This window comes from Leptinotarsa decemlineata, unplaced genomic scaffold, assembly GCF_025532065.1.
Source record: "Leptinotarsa decemlineata unplaced genomic scaffold, Ldec_3_MD MMD2_tig00000199_RagTag_RagTag, whole genome shotgun sequence".
NCBI classification, from domain to species: Eukaryota; Metazoa; Arthropoda; class Insecta; order Coleoptera; family Chrysomelidae; genus Leptinotarsa; species Leptinotarsa decemlineata.
The window spans coordinates 9,116,918-9,136,022 of NW_027412544.1; the positions used below are offsets into that span (position 1 = coordinate 9,116,918).

The following is a 19,105-nucleotide window of genomic DNA, read 5'->3' on the forward strand; positions in this document are numbered from 1 at the left end:
ACTCCGCACTATTCGCCGTCGCAATTTGTCTTTGGTAGGCACTGGAGTACTGTATACCCTTTCTTTTAAAACACCGCATAAAAAAAATCAAGTGGCGTGAGATCGGGTGATCTCGGTGGCCAATCCCACGGCCCTAAACGCCTAAACCAACGATCGTCGAATAGTTCTTCAAGTTTCCTGGAAACTTCCTAGGTGGAATAGGCTGGCGCTCCGTCCAGTTGAAAACACAAATTCCTATATTTCTCTAAAGGCAAATTTTCAAGAAAATCGGTAACAGTCGTCCTTAATATTTGGAGATATCTCTTTGCATTCAGTGTGTCTTCATAAATAAAAAAGCTAATTTTATTGTTCTTCAGAATACAGAAAACAATCGGGTCAAATTTTTCTTGAAAACCCATTTCTATTGTAACATGAGGATTATGATCAGCCCAAAAATGTTTATTCCTTCTATTGAAAATACCATCCCTCGTAAATTTTGATTTGTCGCTCCAAATTATTTTTGACAAAAATTCTCGATCTTCCTGTGTATGAATCAAAAGAGATTCACAAAAATGCATTCTACGTTCTAAGTCTTCTGCTTTTAGAGCTTGAACTTTGGTAAATTTATACGGATGCATTCCGTGATTTTTCAAAATTCGTTGTACTGAAGCATGTGATACACCTAAATCTTTTTCTGCACTGCGAATGAAAGCTGGATATGCATAAAAATATTCTAAAACGTTAACAGTACTGTCCTCATTTGAAGTAACAGGTTTTGGTAATGTTGAAGGCGCTTTTAACATGGAGCCATAGTTGAGGAAATTATTTTGTAATCTTACAAACTTCCTCTCGTTCATTGGTGTTAATTCAGGATACATTTGGTTGAATATTCTACAAGTTCAGGCAATGATTTGATCACACTGTCCGTGTATAATAAATAATTTCATAAAAAATTCGTTTGAATAATCACTATTTGCATTCATTTTTGGCGATTTTTTGAAACACCGTCAATAACCATTTATCAATTACTTATAAAAGTCACCAAACTGTCATAAGCCGTATATTTCCACGGCTACCTAGAAATCAAATTCTTTAAAAATTATTTTTTGTACAACTGTTATTGAAAATCTCTTTTATAGAAACACTTCAATCAACAAACGCAATAAGCCCAAGAGGCTGCAGTGTTTCCTGGAGACTTGGACTAAATGGACAAGTCAGACAGCTTCCAAGGTACAAAAAAAAAACATTTCAATCAGAACACCTAGCAAACAATCATTTAGAAAAGTTCACACATGCAGTTCGTGCTATTGGTAATATTAGATCCCTGTGAAGTTACTGACGATGACGAAGTAGTATTCAGTCCAACTGTTGAAAGTCCTTCATGACTAACCAATAATCCTCCTTAAAATAACGTGAGTTGGCTTATGCAGTTGTAACATATGCCTTGTAATCCAAAGATCATGTGTTCAAATCTCATGGACCCTATAATTTTTTTATTATCAGCAGTACGTTATACAAAAAAAATTGTATGATACATTTGTTAAAAGAGATTTTATTTTGCTCGTGAGTTTGCTCCACTTGCTGACGCTCGTTTTGCAATAATCCCCACTCACAAAATAAAATGCCACTTTCAACACTTGTAGGTAAAACGTGAATAACTATTTTTCCACAAAAACGGCTTTACTAAGAAAACTTGACGATTTAGGTATAGAGACATGTATATCATCTTGAAGCATTTTTCACCATCTTTCAATTTATCGAGTAATATACAGGGGGTTTCATTTGAAAAAATGAACTTTCGACTACTTTTATGCACAATGGAAATAATAGTAATTTTAGCACTCCCTGTATGATATGGAGTCAATTTCTTGGTGTTATTTGAATATTTCGAGTTTGTCCAAACTATCATCAAAATATCAACTTTTTATGAATTGAGAGTACTGATGTACTCAATTTCAATTAAGGCTATGTTTTGGACCATATTTAGCACAATTTATTTACGGGGTGTTCCATTTAAAAAAATATAATCGCGAGGACTTTTTGATAGAAGTGGCAACGCCACAATGCTGAAAATATTTTAGATCGATAGAACAGGTAAGGAAATGTGAGAGGTGAAATTTTCAGAAAAATTATGCTTTGCGTTTTCCAGAAACGTCTAACCTACCATCGACCGTGAGTAACGCTGTATATTACAATATTTGGGGCGGTCCGCGGGTCAACCTTTCGCGGTCCGCAAACGGATCGCGGTCCGCCTGTTGCTAATCGCGGATCTAGAGTGCCAGAGTATAACGTATGCTATTTTTTTGTATTTCAAAATATATTTTAAATCATTGTTAATTATAAACCACCTCTTTTCGATTTCCAAAAAAATGTTGTCGTTTATATTGTTTTTCAGTCCAGTTGAAGTAAGAAGAAAAAACACTTTACTACATAATTTGGGGATGTGTTCTGAATTTTATAAATTCTGTCGTATAACCTATTCGTTAGACCACCTCCAATATAATGATACCTTTTTAAAAATTTGGATGTAGTGATTGACTTTGTGTCCAACATATCAATTATTTCTTCGTCAGTTAGCTATCAATGTACCATTTCGTGATTACGTATTGTATTCACAAGGAACATTCAAATTTCAAATAGTCATACTACCTTCAATGATTTGATTTCAGAAAAGGCACTTGTTGAAACATTCAGACTGATATTTTGATTAATTTTTGATACGCATATATAAAATCATAATGTTCCATCACACTTTCAAACTGACTGAGTATAAATAATGGAAAATATTTAATTTTACTATGGTTCGCTCCTGGAACACTGAACAGGTGTACATAATAACTCACAGCTCATTTTATCCTATTCTTCAGGATATAAAGTTGGGGTACGAATAAGACTTTTCTAATTTCTGGTTTATTCATATACCCTTTCAAACCCAAAATGGAATTTTCAGCAAATTTTCTCGTCTACAAATCCATTATATCCTTAAATGAACATAAACCACAGAAAATTTTATTCGAAATGGAAAATATTTGCTCTGGATATACGTGCGACTGTTTTATTCATTACTTCAGGTGTCGAGACTTCTCAGCCGACAAATTCAAACTAGTACAGAATATTTATGTTCCCAATCTGAATATACGAGTAGGTATCTATGCATTACATGCGCTGATGTTTTAGACTATTCTTTCTAACCCTTTTTCGACCTGGTTAGTGACCAATAGTGAATTGGAATTATGGTGGTGTTGAATTTGGTAACAAGTGAAAATAGGTCTTATTTATGTTAGAAATACTTTAATACGTTGAGTGCTTTCTTACCCCGAAGTTGTTTACAGTCTTCAATGAACTTTTTAGTTGCGTAAGTCCATGAAAGTTACACGTAATTTTTTTCATGCGATATGAAATTTTGCATCTAGGCATGCGGGATATTATGGAAATAATTAGCTGAGTAAATTCTCAGACTTTTGCCAGTGAATACAACACGCTTTTATTTTGTTGATTTGCATCTGAAATTTATTGACATCGATTTATACAAAAAGCACTTTATCCTATTCAAGTTTGTATTCCAAACATTCGAATTGAATCAGACATCATTCACGGGATTTCTACACAATATAGCATATGAAAGAGGTGAAATTTCACCTACGAGGAACACTTTCATCCTCAATGGCGGACATCCATTGTTTCGGATTAAGCACTTGGCTTATTGTCCCTTCAGCACCAATATGGATATGATTACAAGATGAATCACTCACTTCATTCATGAAATTACGTCAGAAATGAGTTGAATCTACTCATTGATGACAGTATGTAATGATTGTAATGACATTCATAGGAGAGATTGATTTTCGGGAAAAAGGTTTTGGCTTTTTACTTCTCCATCTTTAAAAAAAACGTGGGAATCTTCCAGATTAAGGAAGAACGCAATCAATTTCAGAATAAACTCTTTACAAAGATGTATATCATACTGTAACAAATTAATGACTTAACTTTCTTAAAAAAAATATTTCCAACAATATTTCACTAATCACAAACCAATTCATTTACAACACTTAGCAACCACTGGATTCACTTTCTGAACTGCCTTCTTGAGTCGGCAAAATGTGCTTATATCGATAACGGTACTTTATAGAATTCTGTAGTTGGTACTAGAAAATTTCAGACACCAACTGGAAGAAAAAAACTCTCTTAAATATTGAATCACACGAAAAAAAAACACTACTGAAAAGATACCCCTTTTAATTTGTACAAGCCTTCTTCATTATGCATTCTGAAATGTAAAATGAAAAAAAATTACTCTTGAAACTATTTAAATATCAATATAACGCTTCATCATGTAATAAATACATAACCATACTTCTTGCTCAACATTTTAAGTTGGTAATGGATAATAGCTGGAAAATTATCTGCTGTTAAACGATCTTTTATTGTTCATTATATTTTATTGCTCAAATATAAACCGGTTTGAAATTATTCAAGTGACAGATTTTTTTTAACTTCAGTTGATTACTTTCACAACCAACAACAAAACACATACATATATTATCATTCATAATTGGTCCACTCACCCATATCAGCATAAGGTAGCAGCTTTCAACAGTATGATCCACAGACTGATAAATGTGCCCTTGTCAGAAGCGAATTTGAATAAAGAATTGAATATAATAAAGCAAATAGCCGTCAACAATGATTACGATAGCGGTCTAATACATTCTTTATTATCAAAAAAGTTATACAGTCAAGCTTTGAAAGAAGTTTACCCAATTCGAAGAGAAGAGGATGAAAGTTATAGAACCTTAACCTACTTAGGCCAACCTACTACAAATATTTCAGATTTTCTGCACAGCAAAGACGTAAATACTGCTTTCAAAACCAACAACTTAGGCATGCACATTGAGAATAACAAAGATATAAGTACAGTTTCAGAAAAATCAGAAGTGTATAAATTATCGTGTGGGCCATGTCCGATGTTTTATATAGGTCAAACTGGAAGAGCGTTCAAAGCCCGCATAAAGGAACACAAATATAGTTTCCAGAATGGAAAAATAAATTCCACATAGGTATGCCACTCATTTAATCTCAGAAGTACATGAGTTCAACCACGAATACAAGCCCCTTCATTTCCAGAAGAAGGATTTGAAACTTAACCCGTTGGAGAGTATGGAAATAAAAAAATTCAAAAACAAGATCTTATGAACGATTAAACTAAATTGAATAATTCGCCATTATTGAATCTGTTCATTTCCAGGTAAAAATAGTTAGGTATATTTTCATCAATACTTTCGGAAAAATTATTGATGTAATTAATGAATTCATACCTGACCTTTTCAGGTAGATTCATTCATTAGGCAAACGAGTAGGTAATAGGTTAGAGTATAAAATAGTTGTAATTTAGAAGTAACTTTCAGTTTATGCTTGAGGAAGATATTGTATAGCGAAACACGTGTCGCGGTTTTTGTAAAACCCTTTACAGTAATAATCATACAATAAACTCTATTTATTAGTTTTTTTTTTACTTTCGAATATAAAAACACGAAACTAATAGTAATTATGGTTAAGTAAAAAAATTGCCTTTTGTAAAAACATTCCTGAATAATTATTCCTTCAATTCAACCGCCTTCAGAATTATTTATATCTGTTTAAAATACGTTTTCCCATTAACCAGCTATCGCCTCCCTACGAACGACAACTCTCCCTTGTGCGAGCTAAGGACTAATGTGATCTAACCTTTTAACGTGTGCTTCCTAGCACGGGTTGGACGATAGGAAGTGAAAATCGATCGCCCGGCCTCGCGGCCACCGGTTCACACAGCGGCTGATTGGGTGAGTGGAGCAAATTATATATCTAATATTTTAGATGAATCAGTCAGTAATCTTCGAACATGATTTTACAGAAATGTTATAATTCCCCAACGATTTTCTTTGGCAGGTGTACTTTCTCAAAATTATTGACCTATTAATTTCCGAAATGCTTTGGAATGGCAAACAACTTAACTGTATTCGTAGAGATTTTTCCAAGTCATAAGCCAGAGCTCCTTATAAATTGGTGCTTGAGATTTTGTCGCTGGGAGGGGTCAAAGAATCATGATCATCAACTATATATCCGATGGGATTTCTACCCGATCGGGTGTCCTACATGGTTCACACTGACGACCTCTGCCATTTAGCGAATTTCGGTTTTTCCGTACATCTCCGGAACCAAAAAAAGTAGTGTTAGTTTTTCGTACTTGAAAATCTATAACTGTTTATGATATCCCTGTGCATACACTCGGATTTGAACAGCTCCGTAAATATTGTGTAAAGACTCTTCGCAGGATAATTACATTCATTCAGGAGGTATACCATCAACCTGATTTTTATTTATTTAGTAGGGTGGGCTAGCACATCGATAAAAGAATAAAAACACTTGTATATCAATGCTTTCTTTTGACACGAAAAAATTGGGATAAGCATCTGTAACTAGGTATAAATAGAGGAAAACATGGGTGACGATATAGTCAAACTTTTTTCTGGTATTTTAAACAATATCGATACAGTATGTGGTACGAGAAATATAAAAAATGTAGCGATATATTTTCAGCGACTCCTAGTCAATCTCAGAAATAACGATATGGGTGGAAATCCCACGATCCCTGCTAGTGGATGTGGTATAAATATCATTCGGACAAGCTGAAAAACGATATTGATTCTTCGGCACTGCGAAAAGTCAGCGTGATACAGACATGAAGGAGATTTCAGCCTTCCTAAACGTTGAGAAATGTAAATAAAAATTCCTGCATATCGAATCCCTACATATTTACTGTAAAGGAAAATCCAATATTTTAAATGAGTTTTTCTGTTTCTTATAGAACGATGTCAGTGTTCACAATCAAATGATGAAAGTTGATCATTTATGAAATTCTACTTTTCTCTGTGACAAAGCAGAGGGAATTATTCGCTTCAAAAGAACTCCCAATTTCAACTTTAATATTGCAAATCCACCTGATACCATTGAAAATGTAGTGATATGGATTATGAGTACCTACAAGTTTCTTTTTCAGTTTCCATATTTTTTTTGTTAAACAGTAAAACTTGCCAAAAAGTGAAATACATCATTTTTTACAATCTTTACTTTGATTTGAGATCGCATTCATAGGGTATTTTACAGATATCTTTTCTTCAATAGGGTAATGATTCAAATAGTTTATTGCTGTGGATGCTGTGAATTCTCACATGTTTCAATTCGTATTTATATTTTATCTATACTGAAGTATCTATACATTTTTTCAATATTTATGACTGTCAAGTATTTAGAAGATATGAAAGTAGTTTTTTATAATATCACATTTTTTTCAACATTCAATGAATTTTTATTGAAAATCAACTTTTAAAATTCTAAAATATATATCTATAACATATATCTGATGTAAGATAAAACCCTAAAATAACAAAACTTCTACAATGCATAGAATACTTGTTAACTATTATTACCTCTGTCAGATATATTTTCAAGTGCAATATCATAAGATTTATATTTCTTTTTCTTGGCTGGTGATGGACCAGTTCCCATATTCGATGGCGTAGTATTACTGTCCGTAGGGGTCCGGTTATCTTCGGGATCTTCAATCTCCGGAGCTACTGCAAAGCTACTGTAAAGAATCGGAATTTTCATTCTCCTCATCAGAACTACAAAAGGCTGCAATCTATGGCACATACATCCACCTCCAAATCTGTGTCCTCTTTATCATTACCACCGCTTGCCACAGATTTGTCCTCATCAGTTAAGTCAAACTCGCTTTCTCTTTCTTTATATTCAACATTTTCATCTAATTCTTTGAAATCAGGGGCAAATGCTGACCAATTTTCCACTTGGTTTTGTGCCCAAACACTTACTACACCTGATGAAATACTAGCAATAATAGGTCTAACAGGATGCCAAGCAACATCTAAAAGCAGTTCTCCCTTGGTGCCATGTAGTATCAACAGCCATTTTCCATACATAAAGAGCATGTTGCCTTGTTGAACCAGCACGAATATACTCGCCGTCACCAGAAAAGCAACCTTTTTTCCACATCAAATGATGATGACTATTATCATTTGACGAAATCTTGAAGCTTTTGCATTGGTTCGGGTTCTGCAGCTTTTTCATATGTCAAGACTTCCTTACTGTCATACACTCTGATAACTCTGTCTGCAGTGTTAATCAGAAAATAATCTCCCCTTCGAGCAAACTCGATACTTCTTACTGCAGTTGCACTGGAAGAGCCCAAAATAATTCTGAAGCTTGCTTTCACCTCCAAAGTGTGAGAATCTAGCACTAAAACTTCACCTTTGGCATTTCCTGTATAAACATTTTCACCTCTCCTATCAAATGATGCCACAATGTTTAGATCTCCATCTTCATCAATTGGTAAAACCTGATGCACACCATTAGGATCAACAAGTATAGCAGCATGTTTCATAGGGCAAACCAAAAGACGTTCCAGAGATCTAGGTTCGAATTGAACCTTCAAAACTGGGCATGGAAACCTGTACTTTTGTTTGCACTCTCCTGATAGTATGTTCCAAATGCAAACGTTGTTGTCTGTAGATGCAGAGGCTATTTTGTGTCCATTTCTTGACTAACTTATACTACAAACTGGATGTACATGGGCATATATGATTTTAGCTATTCCTCTGGTTAAAAAATCCCATATTACAATGCCGCCATCATTACAGCCTACTCCCAGAAGTGTCCCTCTTTTATTGAATGCACATGTTACGACAATGGATTGTGAATCAAGAATTCCATCAAACTCCTCTGGATAGTACTGTCCAAAAGATTCTAATAACTCCAAGTTCATATTAAATAAGTGTATTAATAGCGATTGTTGAGATATAACAAATTTAGATTCATCTTCACAACAGTTTTCTGAATTATCATTTCAACTTCAGAACATTTTGCTCTTTTTCATCACTTCCTGAACAAGGACTCCCTATATTACTTAGTAGATAGAGAGCACCTCTATTAAATTTTTCTTTTTTATCCCACAAAAACATCTTAACGTAAAATATTCAAAAATAAAAAAAAAACTTTTGAGTATATGTAATGTGTAATGTTTGATAACAAATAATTTAATCAAATATTTCGATTCTGTCTGAAGCTGATAGTCATTCAAAGAATTTCTCCGAGTATGTGAAGCAGAAGTTTTCTGCTTGGAGTCCTAGATTGTAGAAACATTTTCAAAACATCCAGAATATCTCAAAACTATGAATACAATTTTCTCTATAAATGAATACACTGACCCTTTACTTGATGAAATTCAATAAGTCTAGCCATGATAATAATTATCCAATTTTCACACTAGACCAGTCTAACTGATGGAGCTACTATGCAGTGAAACTCATCTTAAATAAAATGTCTAGCGTGAAAATTGGATTAATACATTATGGATAATGTTCTCTATGCTTCGTTCCGCATTTAATTAAAATGCAGTTCCTCAAATTATGTTCTTACTGTGATTTCATACACCTTTATTGCATGAGAAACTATACTTTATCTTTTTATCTTCAAACGTAACATCAAGCTGTTTCCTCCTATGATCATCTATACAGGCTGATTCACGGTGGATGGCACATTAGACGTTTCTGGTGAACCAGACAACGGATCACTTTGAAAATTTAATGGAGGGCATATTCGGACATTCTCTAGCCAACTAAAATATTTTCGACAATGCGGTGTTGCCGCTTCTATTAGAAAGCAGTAGCAACTTTGATTTTTCAAATAAAACACTCTGTATATAATATTATTTTTGGAATTTCCAACAATTGCCCGACAACTTTTCTTGATATTTCCCTATACCTATCTGTTACCGTTTTCGAAATAAAAATTAATTTCAATTTTTTTCTTCGAAAATCATGACTTCTAAAAATGCCGATATCTTTTAGTTAAGAAGTACTATGATATCGAAATTTGGTTTGGAGTTAGGTGATACTTGGACACTTCCCACACGTTAGCCTAATCTCCGTTACTTCAATACAGGGTGGTAAAAAAATACAGTTTTTTCGTTTGCTTGAAAAAGTTGCTGAAATTTGATTATTTTAAATGGAACACCCTGTATATTATTGAAAATTCGGAAAGCTGCTGAAATTTGCTTTCTTTCTATGAATATCATACTTATACCTAACTAGTCAAGTTTCGGACTTATGAACATTTATTTGTGAAAATTTTTTGCCAAAAAAATTATCCTATCAAATTTGTCTATTTCTAGTCATGTGTGTCGAAATAACCAATGAAACCATCATTACACTGATAACTACCCATGGATAGTTTTCACGGGTAGTTATCACTTATGTCATGACATTGCTAAGCAACCAACACAATAAAGTTGTTTGACATTTCAGTAATTCAATTTATTTCGAAAATGTCACTTCCTCGCTTTGGTGTTCAAAATGATGCGGCAATTGACAAAATCATTGAAGAAAATACACCAAAAAATACTGTCAATAGTAAAAAATACACTTGGAAAATATTTATGGAGTTATATCATTATACGAATTGTTCTTTTAATAACTGTGTGTTCAATAAATAATTTTGTTCGAATTGCAAAAAATTTTCTCACCGAATATCCCTCGAACATTGATAAATAACTCATAATTTTATCACAACTTCCTCAAGCACGTTATTTTAGGTAACATCCCTCCGCCTTCGGCGTCGGGATGTTACCAAATAACGTGCTTTCGAAAACTGTGATAAAATTATTTCGTTAGTTATCAATGTCCTTGGGATATTATAGCTGAAAATGTCCCTTCAGAATGGCATTTCCCTTCGGTATTTGGTAAGCAGGCTATGATTACTATTTGACAGTAGCGTTGTGACATTCTCCTAATAATATCGACATTTTCGTCACTTCAGAAGTTGCAAATACCTTCAAAACGATGGAACAAAACTATTCAAACGAAGTTCTTATGAATTTGTTTATTATTTTTGGACAGTGTGACAAAATTATCAGCAGAACATGTAGAAAGTTCAATGAAATGTATCCGAATCTACCGCCAATGAACCTCAAGAAATTTATACGAATTCAGAACAATTTCAATATGTTTGGATAAACTTTAAAAAAGTACCAAGAAACTTGAAATTGGAAATATTGATATGAATAATTATAAAAAAGTAAAACAATCATGTGGAATATTTCAAAATATGTTCGAATCGCTGGCCGTTCACTTCCAAGCACTTTAAAATGCGGGTGTTGACTGCTTTCGTGGTGGCAGATCTGATTTCATTGGGATCCAAATCTTCAAATGTTTGGGCAATCCTTTCTAACAATTCATCTCTCGAACGCACGGGTATTTTGTAAACTTTTTCTTTAAACATTCCCCTCAAATAAAAATCTAATGGATTAAGATCGGGTGATCTCGCTGGCCAATTCCATGGTCCCAAGCGCCTCATCCACCGATCGTCAAATAGTCTATCCAGTTCTGCGCTCACTTCTCTTGTGCAATGTGCAGGAGCTCCGTCTAGTTGGTACCAACAGTTTCGATAATCTTCGAGTGGCAGATTATCCACGAAACTGTCTACAGTATTCTCCAAAATATTCAGGTAGCTTCTGGATGTTAATGACTCCTCGTATATCACGTACCTCAATTTGTTGTCCATCAACATGCAGAAGACATTAAAACTAAATTTTTCTTGAAATCCGGTTTCTTTTGTGACGTGAGGATTTTCACTGGACCAATAATGACGATTTTTTCTATTGAAAATCCCTTCTCTCGAAAATTTCGATTCATCAGTCCAAATACTTTTATTTAAAAAAAGTGGATCTTCTTGAATGCGTGTCAACAACATTTCACAAAATTCTACTCTCTGTTGAGGATCTTGAGGCTTCATTGCTTGAATTTTGGTGAATTTATAATCATGCATTTTATGTCTTCGCAAGATTCTTTGAACCGATGAATATTTTATACCCAAATCTTCTTCAGCACTTCTTATCGATGACTCGGGAAATGCGTGAAAATATGCTAAGACATTAATCTGGTTGTCTTCGAAAGTTACGGGTCGAGGCAAGTTTCTTGGTGCTTTTAAAGTTGATCCAAATGCATTGAAATTGTTTTGAATTCGTATAAATTTCTTGAGGTTCATTGGCGGTAGATTCGGATACATTTCATTGAACTTTCTACATGTTCTGCTGATAATTTTGTCACACTATCCAAAAATAATAAACAAATTCATAAGAACTTCGTTTGAATAGTTTTGTTCCATCGTTTTGAAGGTATTTGCAACTTCTGAAGTGACGAAAATGTCGATATTATTAGGAGAATGTCACAACTAAGATGTCTAAAAACCCTGGTGCATCTACTCATACCTGCAAAAGTTTGGGGTAAAATGAGGGATTTATGGCTAACTTGATTAGCAGAGATCAACGCCGTTTACGCCGTTTCAGATGGCGCAAGCAGTCATTACAGTAAACTGTAATCATAAGACCACACAGGGTGTATTTGTATTTATATTTAATTCCACATTCATTTTTCATACCTACTGTGCTTTTAGGATAACTTAAAAAGTGAGTTAATGAATTTTTGTGTTTTAAGTGTTATTGACGAATTGTCAGTATTAAATTGAAAGATAAGTGTCCAAGTTCTGGTGAATTATTAGTTGAAGTTTCAACCCAAGCAAAGTTTTGAAGAAATTTCGTGTAATTTCTTGATATTTCAACTCAAGAAATGTTGGCAGATATTATGTAGTTGACATTGGTTGTTTATCGGAACGAATTCCGCAAAACAGGTGGTAAGTATAAAGATTATATACTTGAATACATGTTTTTAGTATGGTATTGGAATGGAAAAACTGAATAATTCACTAGATTACAAAGAAATATTCCCAGTGAATTCTTTGTCGAACTTTTCGATTACCTGTTAAGAGATCATTTTGATAAGCACCAACTTTTAACCGTTTTTTTTTAATTAATAATTAAAAAGTTTCCTCATTGATGCATAAAATTTGGAATAAGCGGTTTATATACGAAGAACAATGTAATGAGTAGAAACACAGCTGTTTTCTAATAGATATTCAACCAAAATACATCTACTCATAGTGACTATGGATGTATGTGTATCACACCTATCAGTTCTACTCATGAATCAGGACATTGATTTTCTTATACATACACATCTCGTTAAGTACAGAAAATCACTCAAGAGAAATAGCACTACAGTCCCACCTTGAACTCGTCATGCAAGCCTTTGGGTTCTGCAAATAACTTGAGAGAAATTACAAGGCAAAATTTATTAATTTACAATAGATGTAAGATGGTCAATTACCTTCCGTTGATCATCAGATGTATTGAATAACTTCTTTGGTTCAGAAAGAATGTGAACTATTTATTGTCTGTAAAAGTATAAGATTTCTGTATTTATAATTATTGAAATTTACAGTTCCAGCATAAATTGAACAAAGTTTAATTCAAATATCTTCCATTATTATTATTTTAATTTGATTTCATTGAGTCATATTTTTTGCAATGATTGCATGTGCAGGTCATCACTGATAGATCAATTTGACACTTGACCCCCATGCCAATTAAAATTTCAAATTTTTCAAAAAATAGTATCGGTAATAGCCCCCAAACGTTTTTTTCATGTTTCTACGTCAAACCGTTCAAAAGTTAAGTTAGTTTTTTATGAGTCTGAGGTGAAATTGTATTTAATATCCTTACCAGTGGTAAATTAACTTCCAGTTTCCTTGTGATGGGATTTCTTTTATATTCAGGTTCCCACGAAAAGTAAAATACCGTAATGTTCAGAGAACACTAGGTTGAATTTCTGCAGACTGCATGAAAGTAGATTAGCGTCTTTTAGAATACAAATACAAAATGTCTTCTGATATACTTTAATTGCTCACTACAACCTTTTACATTGAGTGTGTAAAAGAGTTCTTTTTTTCAAACAATGTGATTATCAATTATGATGGTAGTTTTTTGAAAATATTCAATCAAATTTTAAAAAAACATACATCTGATGAGAATTTCACATCTCAACAGATATTTTCAGATTTTTCGAAATTTGACTCACAGAAAATTGTATTTTTTTAAATTTTTATTTTCGAGGGCTCTTTCATTATGCTCTTTAGCACAGCAGATATTCAATCGAGAGATCAAATATGCCCTCAGTGCCTCTCTTAACAATTCTTCCTTGTGGTGTTCACAACCTACAATATTTTTGGGAGAAAAATTTGACAATTTGATTAAAATTACTGGAAAGCAATTTCTTTTAAGTTCCCTCTCAAAAACACCTGATATTATTGTGGCTTCAACATCGTGAAGAAAGCTATTAATTTTTTGTGATGGTAATGTTAAAAATCCTCTGCTCTTGTTTCTTATGAGGGAATTGAATATTTCATTTCCCTTCTCCAATATCGAATCCACACATTCTCCACATTTGGTGTTGCCTTTAATTTTTTTTTGCAACATATTCACAGAAATAAGCAAAAGCTTCATCAATACCTGAGAAGTCCTCTTCAATTTCGGAGATAGTTTTTTCTATTTCAATATAGAATATAAATTTTTGCTGTTTTTCTTTCAGATCTCCAATATGAAGAAGGGATTTCATCATTTCTCCTCCACTAACATTACTTTCCCTGGGCGGTTTTATCAGAGAATAGAGGGACATTAGGCGGAATATTTGTCCAACTTGAATTGACTTGGGATGAGTATTGCATCCACCTGCAGCTCTCATCATCCCAAAAATGCTGAAAATGATATCAACAAAGTTGATTGGAATTGTTATGGATATATGAACATTATCACCTCCAAATGATCTTGGTTCAATCTGGATGTCATCAAGTATTTGAAACCAAAATGGGATTAGGAATATTCTCTAGTTGAATACTGCTAGAATTTGCCAATGGATGTTTTGTGACAGAGTGTGAATCGGGTAGAATACTACAGGATGGACTAGGAAAAACGTTTAGTGGAAGTTCAGGAGCGGTTTCGCTGAGAAATAAAAAATATCAAAATACCTATTTTTATTATAAAAATGACTAACACGTCAATTTCACAATACAACTTGTCTAAAATCTAAATTTTTCATAATGATCTTCTACCACATAGTAACGGCTATATATCCATCAATTTACTTGTCTAAAACATGTTTTACCCTTTAGATCAATAAATGTTATTTAATTAAATTAATAAAACTATATAAATAATCACACAATCCTTATCAGATATTTGGCAGAAGCTTTATCAAATATTCTTTGAAAAAACTGATCACAGAACTAAATATAGGAATTCAAGTATTTCAGTTGTTCATGTTTCAAACGGAGTTTTTTCCACTGGATAATCCAACTGCAAACTGAAAAATAAAACCAGTTATAAAAAAATGAAAATCAATCTTTGAATCTGGGAAAATTTCAGCATCCTTCATCAATAATTTTCAACAGCTCATGTAGTATGATTTCATGACTGACTTCAATGTTTTGGTTGGTTTTTGGGTTTTGCTGTTGTCTTCTTTGGTAAACTCCAAACGTTTCAAGTGCAACTACGACAGTCAGCGGCGTTGACGAAGTACTCCTCATAATATATTCATTGAAACTAATTTCAGTATCAACTTTATTCTCTAAGATTACTTCATCAACGCAACTGAATATGATTGTCTCAGTTGCAGTCAAATATTTTTACTGAAAATGATCAGGGCAAAGCCAGGAAACTAACTATTACGAAATTAGACAGGATGGGTTTATACATTCAGTTCAATTTTAGAAATATTTCATGCTGATTTCAGAATCGAAGTTACATTAAATCATTAGTTTATCTATTCAAAATTATATCTGGTTTCATTGATTGTCCGGAAATTCTCTCCCCTATAACTTTCAACGTTCCACGAAGGTCCATCAGACAAATAAAGCTATTTATTACACCATATCACTTAACTAACTATGGGTATCATTCTCCATCTCCAACATCTAAAATGTTGAGACTTGAAAATAACTACTCTGATAAAATCAATTTCTTCTGTGATGATGAAAATATTTTTAAGAATCTCACTCTTTACTCATGCAAATGTTTTTCATTACTTTAATTTTGTCCTTCATTAAACACACATAAATGTGTCTATAATAATTATAGTAGTAGTATAAGTGGTTACAGCACAAGCTTTCTTTGTTATATAATTTATTGTAAACAAAACTGAATAAATTGAGATCCCTGTAAATAAACATGGACAAAAAACTAAAATGGTATTTGTTGAAATTGGTTTTTCTGTAAACCAGCTGTCGTTCCCCTACGAACGGCAGCCCTCAGAAGTCGAAAATTGTGCGAACAGGGATTAACGAAATCTTACCTTTCAACGTGCGATTCTAAGCTAAATATAACCCTTTGTTCGATAACAACTTTTTCATTAATTTTTTTTAAAATTCCTACTGGCATTTAATTATAACCGTCTCACAAGAAGATTCTAAAAGATACAGCTTTTTTTCATTATGTTCTCAGAAGAGGCTGTTTATAATAATGACAACGTATTTATTATTTCCATGTGTAAGCAGTAAGCTTACACAGATATTGACAAATATGAGATATCAGAAAATAGAGGGTAAAGTTAATGAAGTTAATTTTCTGTGAATCAGGCATTTATAGAAAATGTTCTTCAACTTTACCCCTTTCTTCCACTATCACCTTTTATTTATAGAATGATATTAGCACATATTAGCCTGTATTGAATAATGATGTATTTTTATGAAAGGTATCAAGGGAAAATATGATGTAAAATATTGAACAAAACAGCAGTTGCGATCATTGAAATGAAAAATAATATGAAATGTTATAACTAAACTCCACACATTTGGACAATTTGTAACATATCACTTTTTCAACATGATTCAATTAAATAATGGTTACATAAATATCTCTTCTCATATTATGTTATCAATAACTTTCTTTTTAAAGTCCGTTATGAGCCTTGTATGAAATTTGTAAAAGGACATTGATATGCTTGAGTTGAACTGAAAACAACAACAATCTTTTATCTTCAAGAGAAATGAATGGCATAGAGTGTTTGTTTCCAACTGCGAACTTCTCAGGGTTACTGTTAGAGAACAGCCGGTTGAAAAGAACCTTTTTTTGTAGATAGGTAAAGCTAGAAGGGGTTATCATTTCATATATAAATAATTTGATATTTATCATTTTGATAACACCAAGTGTTCTCTCTTGATTTGTATGTGATCAAATTTGCTTTTGATACCTTATTCAACGGATACTTTCCAACTACAGAAATTATTAGTAAACTGGTTCTGGAAATGGTGCACGTTTTCTTGAAATTCGTACAATTAAGTACTTCTCTATAAGTACACCTTGAAAAAAATATACAAATCTTTGATAGGATTTATAGGTAGTGCTGTAGAAACTGAATACTCACATGCATGATGGTTTGGCACCCTTCAATAGTTTTTTCTCACCAATGAAATGGATGGGAAAATGCTTTGAGCAAATAAAAGCAGCATCAGGCAGATATTTCCTAACAGCATCCATCCACAGTTTCCTCTTGTTTTCATCCTATAAATTACAGATTTTGATCAGGTACAATGCACAAATAAAACCATTCAAATCACCAATTGAGAACAAGTAAAGTTAAAAGAGCATACTGTTTGGTTGCTTGGAATTCTATATGCAATCAACTACTACGAGTATATATTTAAGAGAGCATTAGGTTTCTCATCATACATGAGTAGTCTTTTAACCACCCAATAAATTTTCTTTATACAAGTCCACAATACTGTCAAATATAGAAGATAATCATGAAATTATTCAGATTCATTTAAGTAAATACATGAATTGAAAGATGTTCCAACCTCACTTCAATATTTTAACACAAAAACACTCAGTATTCAGAATTCCATCTTTTGATATTTCAAGTTCATAGACATCGAAATTGATCCGATCACAGGATATGTAATATAAAACAATCTCCAAATATGCAAACTTGGCACAGATTGCATGCTGTGCATTTTACCTCAGTACAGTGACCGGATCAAAGTCGCAATGTCAGCGTATAATTCTTTATAAATATTGAGGGAGGTCAAGATCATTAAGAGTTAACAGTTAACAGTCAACAGACAGCATTCATTTACGTATCGATTGGGTCTTCAGAAAATGCAGCACATCTCCTTTTCTTCAATCCTGCTGGGTGGCAGTATTATGTAAGTTTTTTGATTATTTTAATGTATTTTTTCTTATTAACATTTGAGTGTGAGTTTATTTAAAGTATTTTTTCCGTTTCTTTTACAATAAACATTCAATTAAGTTTTAAATGAGTTCTTTTATTATTTGAATGAATGAATGAATGGGTGAAACAGCAAATAAAAATCCTCTCGTAAATAGCCAAGCGAGAACTGAGTTGCGACAATACAACAACACCCTCGATTTCTACAATAATTTTCCACAAGATTTCAAAAATATACAACATTCTGTTAGGCTTGGGGAACTATTTGTTTGACATGGAGCCCTACTCAGAGAGTGATTTTCAAACTTAATCTATGATTTATTAATTGTTGATATAGATTTAATTTTTTATTAGTTTTAAATTTTATGCTGATATTAATATCATGATATTTTAAATGGATGTTAAATTTCATGTAACTGTAAACTTACTTACTTCTCATAATAATTCTGTAGAAATGCAATAAATCTCTCTGCATACTGTAATATTCATCTGTAGGTATCTATGATTCTATGAGTAGACTTTTCTTGCAACTAGGTATTAGGTTGTATTTAAAAAAAAAATTAAAAAAGCATAAGTGAATGTTTATTTTCAATTTGATATTATGATTAAGAAAGTAATGATACTCTAATAGCAGAAGGTGGATTTGAAAGGGTGAAGGATTATTCAAAATATGAAGTTGGTTTTTGGTGTAGGCTGATACATACTTAGTTTATCCGTGGTGGATTGACAGTAATTATAAAATGTTTCATTTACCTTTGGCACTGAATACAGATGATTACTCGAATTTTTACACTGTTCACACAAAATACAGAATTGTCCCATTTTACAAAAAGTATCCTTATACACTATATAAAACTATTCCTTATTACTACTGAAAAATGTAACCAAACTAAAATAACTGAGAACTAACGAACAAAAACTATAATAAAAAATGCGAATAATGTAAAGATTGGGATGAC

General features: G+C 32.8%; 1 protein-coding gene, 1 long non-coding RNA gene and 1 pseudogene across 3 annotated transcripts in view; 2 read left to right on the top strand and 1 right to left on the bottom strand.

Moving 5' to 3' along the window:
* Nucleotides 1-19,105, top strand: part of LOC111518159 (arrestin homolog) — a 472,237-nt gene that overhangs the window by 32,789 nt on the left and 420,343 nt on the right. The gene's annotated exons all lie outside the window — the stretch shown is intronic.
* On the bottom strand, nt 7,428-8,895 carry LOC111518155 (retinoblastoma-binding protein 5 homolog; annotated as a pseudogene).
* On the top strand, nt 12,579-15,180 carry LOC141481413 (uncharacterized). The gene is made up of 2 exons (XR_012464947.1): nt 12,579-12,720; nt 14,514-15,180. It is a non-coding gene; the product is annotated as an uncharacterized lncRNA (long non-coding RNA).